At 38.1% G+C, this 5,018-nt stretch overlaps 1 long non-coding RNA gene across 1 annotated transcript; it reads right to left on the reverse strand.

Moving 5' to 3' along the window:
- Window positions 1–2,070: 2,070 nt before the first annotated feature.
- Window positions 2,071–4,794, reverse strand: LOC121919578. The gene is made up of 3 exons (XR_006101514.1): window positions 3,230–4,794; window positions 2,687–2,763; window positions 2,071–2,136 (listed from the first exon to the last, which is right to left on the reverse strand). It is a non-coding gene; the product is annotated as an uncharacterized LOC121919578 (long non-coding RNA).
- Between the last annotated feature and the right edge of the window lie 224 nt (window positions 4,795–5,018).

Genomic DNA, 5,018 nt, shown 5'->3' on the forward strand with positions numbered 1-5,018 from the left:
ACAAGAGCAAAACTGGTGAGGGTTCTGAAAACTCCCAAACACTGGAACTCCTTGACAAGTGTGGCTATGCTGTCTGTCTGTCTATCTCTTGACTTTCAAGTGGTAGGGGAAAATGTTGAAACTGGACAATATTTTAGTTTATAAACTGGTTTGTTACTAGATCAATTTTAAATGATTGGGTGTATTTTCTCTTTTTGTTTATTTATTTGATTATATTTGTGTGTTGTGGGCTTTTGGATTTTGTTTGTTTGTTTGTTTCTTTTTTGGTGCAGAAACACAAGCTACAGATGTAATAAATATATTTCTCTGGGGAAGAATGCTGAGACTACTGTAGTCAGCCAAAAGACAAACAAATGGATCCTTGAAGAGATCAAGCCTGAACTCTCCCTGGAACCAAGATGATTAAATTGAGGTTGTCATACTTTGGCTACATCATGAGAAAGCATGAATCACTGAAAAATCAATGATGCTAGGAAACATAGAAGGCAGTAGAAAGAAAGGAAAACCACAGACAGCTAAACTCAATTAGGGAGGCTACAGACCGGAATCTACAAGACCTAAGCAGAGTAGTGGAGGATAGGGGGTCTTGAAAATGTCTCATCTACAGGGCTGCCATGAGTTGAGCAGGGACGTAGCTAGGATTTTAGGAAGGGGGGGGGTCCAGACTGCCACCATTATAATGGGGCTTGGATGCAGCGGCGCAGCAGCACACACCATTCATTTTTCTAATGGAAGGAGGGGTCTGGACCCCAAGACCCCCCCCCCCCTGGCTACGTCCCTGAGTTGAGGTTGAATCGAGGGCAGTAACAACAACAAAGTCTCTAACCACTGTCATTGCCCTATTATAATCATTACCATAACCATCTCCATCATCTCAGCTTCATAGACTCCACAGTTCCAGCTTTTTAAAATGTAACTCTTTTGTTTCTCATTTCTCAGAAGTAACTGCAATAGTTAATCTTAGTTACTTTAAAAATACAAATGCTAAAAAGTTACATCATTTGAAACAAGACACACTCCCCTCATTCAACCTTAGTGGCTCCTCAGAACCTATATTACTGCTTGAGATAGCATCACATGACTGAATCCTTGAACCATATAATATTCCACCATTTAATGAAACCATACCCACATAACTATGCAAGTAACTAAAAGTTACAGCAACACAACAAAAAAGGAAGAATACCCTTTAGGCTGCATGATATTGTAACTTACAGGTATAACTTTAATTTTGCTAGCTGTTTATGTCACAAATCGTGTCATAATATTCAGTGATATACAGTGATGTACAGGAATTACAATTTATGAGTAGCATTAGTACAAAAAGCATTACTAATTATTCTGTATGGCGTGGTATGGGAGGAGGTCAAAGAGGGTGCCACCATGAGTTACTCCATCGAATGATGACATTCCTAGTGATGCCACTGAGGCAACAAACTACATTAGTTGATCTATTGGAGGATGGCTTTATACTCCACCTGTTAAGCTAAACTGCTGTCCTCTGGTGCATAGAAAGATGCTGTTTCCTTGCCAGGGTTGAAGTAAAATTCAACTAACAGTTAGTTTCCCTCTACATGGCAAAGGAGAGGGATGCCATCTGGTTGTTTGGCTTAGGTAGGAAAACATCTTGGGCCAGCTCTGCTTCATGCCAGGATTAAGACAGTCCTCTGAGCCATTGCATCAGCCCAGCCAATTGTAAAATCGAGTTTTTCCTTTCCTTTCTTCCTTCACCTAAACAACAACTATCTCCTGTAAGATTGTGACAGCCACTGAATGCCATAAATAATAAGAGATTAAAATGATGCCACACAAACTCAGTTATGGATGTTTCTGAAATTGAAATACTTCATCGAGTAATATATTATGGGGTTGCTATAGCTAATCAAACCATAGATTTGAAGTTGAAAAAATGATGAAATAGATGGCAATGTTAATAGCCCTTAAAGAAGGAACTGGTAAAATTATGGTATACATGAATTTTCACCTAGAAACATTTTTCATTAACTCTATAATAAAAAAAGTTTAATAGCAAACCTAGTATAAGTAATTTTACAACATTACTTATGACTCACCTTAATGCACAGAAGCAGAAAATGAAACAGAGCACATATCTCATGGCACAGTGAGGAATGAGAACTGTAAACAACAGAACAACATCCGTAATCCAAGTTAAAAAAAATCTACAGAAGAAAAAGGCAAGCATGTCACTATGGAAGAGTTCTCTCATGTGTGAATTGCACAAAGGAAGCAGCACATGGCTGCATTGCCATTGAACACTGGGGATGGGGGCAGCAACACAATCTGAATGCCAATAAGTGTATGCTGCATATTCCCATAATTTCTGTAAATAATAGGAACAAGAATTCAGTAATGGGCGATAATATAACAGAATTATTGAAAATGGAACACTTCTAATAGAGAAGATGCAAAGCCCTAAATTCAAATATTTAGGCAAGGTTCCATTGATTCAGTGGCTCTATTCTTGTTGAGATTAACAATCAGTTTTGGACCATCATTGCTGTTTGAAATGCTTTAGATACATGCATATAAAATCCCAATAATATTTTCTTCAGCATCCTCAAAGTTTACCAACTTGTTCATGTCATGTTCTATGAGTCTGGTGACCCCTAAAATGTTAAGTAAAACATAATTATAACATAATGCTAAGGAAACTGTCGTGCTTTACCTGAAGGAGGTCTCCTTGGATGAAGAAGTGTCAAGATGTCGAGCCCAGGAGGAGTCAGGGGAGGCTGGCAGCTAACCCTGTTGTGACAGACACAAAGTCTGGCCATCAGCCTTGTGAAAACTACAAATATCTTCAGTGACAATTGGAAACTGTGATTCACTTTTGAAAGACGAACATGAAGGTCTGTAGCCACAGAGCATAGGATGAATATTGTCCGTTACAAACACTTGATAGAAATTCCATCACTAGGTATCTCAGAAGAACCAGGTGACCAACACAGATCTGAAAATGTCTTATTTGGAACTTTATAGACAGATAAAAAGGAAAATAAGCAATGCTGGTCCAAAACCCACAGTTGGGGGGTATCTTTTTTGAACCAACAAAGAAGTGATACAATAGTGAGCAAACATTCAAATTCTCTTCACCAGACTGAATGTCACCACAAATAAAGGGGTGTAAGTATTTTCCTCTTCTGCCCCACTATCTTTTTGTCTAACTTCTGGTATAATGTATATTTCTGCAAAATTCAAAAAAGCCACTCACCAGTTTGAATCATAGTTGGACAATGCCTTGGGAGTACTTGACTGTTACTAGTTACTTGTTATGCTATTTTGCAATCTCTGGCATGATGTATACTATTGGAACCAGTAGAAGGGAAACTAGTGAAGACATTCCTTCCTCATTTCAATCCTGAAGGTAAGATGTTTTCTCTACTTTCAGAGTCCAGGTGAGTCCCAGGTCTGTAGGGCTGCAGTCCTATATAGATGTGTCTCGTATAAGTAAGCCCTATCGAATTCAATTTGACATACAGCAGACATAGGAAACAGGATTAGTCATCCAGCCAATCCCAGTATGAATAAAAAAAGAAATGAAAGATAGAGATCCAAAATCATGTATGCCAAGTATTCATGGGTTTGTTTTAGTCCTAATGAATGGGTTTACTTACTGGGAAATAGCCATTCTGATCCCACTCATGAACCTGCCTTCTATTAATAGCAAAACACCTGTAACTGTATTTGTATCCTATTTTACATGTACCTCTACTATGGTAATTAATGTTATCCTTTGCATTTCTTTGCATACACTTTTACTTGGTATGTTAATTCAGTGCTTCTCTTTTCATTATCCACCCCAAAGACAAAGACAAGAAATGAAACTTACATGAACAGACTACGAATAAGCATGGATGAGGATGTAGCCTCATCAGTACAGGGTACAGAGCCAAATAAAATAAAGTAGAAAAGGGTATCTTTTGTCACTGCTGTTCAAAACTGTGTAATTGTTACCAATCAGTCTCCAAAATATATAACAAAGACCAGAGGTACTTGTAGAAAATACAAAGATAAACCAGAAACAATTGAACATGTAATAGCTGGCTACCCTTCCTTATCCAGTACAGAATTATCTTGCCAGATACATTGCTTACAAAAATCATTCAATGTCAACTGGGAATGTAGTCTGAAATATTCCATTTGGAAATTACAAGGCTGCATGTTTTAGAGGATACTTGTTCATTTTGAGGGAATTTTGGTTTATTACTGTGATAGAAAAAGAAAAAAAATGACTTTCCTCAGTTCAGTGTCTAGTAGCCTTGTTTATTAAATTGCTCAATGAAATTCCCTCCATTACCTCAACTATGTTCCCATACAGTTTTTGTAATATATACATTTATTTAAATATAGTTGATTGTTGGTTAAAATATATATGATTAAGTAATTCAAATTTTTCAGTTGCCTGGCAGCCTGAAAAATACTTCAGTCCACATAACACTTTCCCCAAGTACTTGAAAATGCTTCCATGTTCCAGCTTTGCTTGGTTTTTCAGATTCATTCTCCTCTACCCTTCATCTCCCCATATCTGCTGGTGTTTATATTCCTTTCTACTCCATGGATGGGCAGTCTCTAGGCCTTGGGTTGATCTCAGGCAACCCCCCTGTGAGGGATAAATTCAGGACTCTGTGACAGAAATCAGTTTATCCCCTGCAACCTGCTAGGCAACAAGAGAAGGCATAAGAATGCTAGAATTGTAAAGCAACCTCTGATTGCTTTCACATTACAATGGTATAGCATTTTGATACCACATTAACCACCTTGGCTGCATCCTTTGGAATCCAGTGATTTGTATTTCGGTGAGGCACTAAAGCTCTCTGGCTGAGAACCCCAAGTTCTTCATGAAATAACAAGTCCCAGGTTTCCATAGGAAAAGGCTTGTCAGTGAAATGTGGCATCAAATGCTATTACCGTACAATGTGAAAGGGACATGAGAGAGAAAGTAGCAGGAAGAGAGAAAAGATAGTGGGAACTGCCTACTTTTGGATCTGTTCCTATCTACC

This window comes from Sceloporus undulatus, chromosome 1 (assembly GCF_019175285.1).
Source record: "Sceloporus undulatus isolate JIND9_A2432 ecotype Alabama chromosome 1, SceUnd_v1.1, whole genome shotgun sequence".
Classification (NCBI taxonomy): Eukaryota; Metazoa; Chordata; class Lepidosauria; order Squamata; family Phrynosomatidae; genus Sceloporus; species Sceloporus undulatus.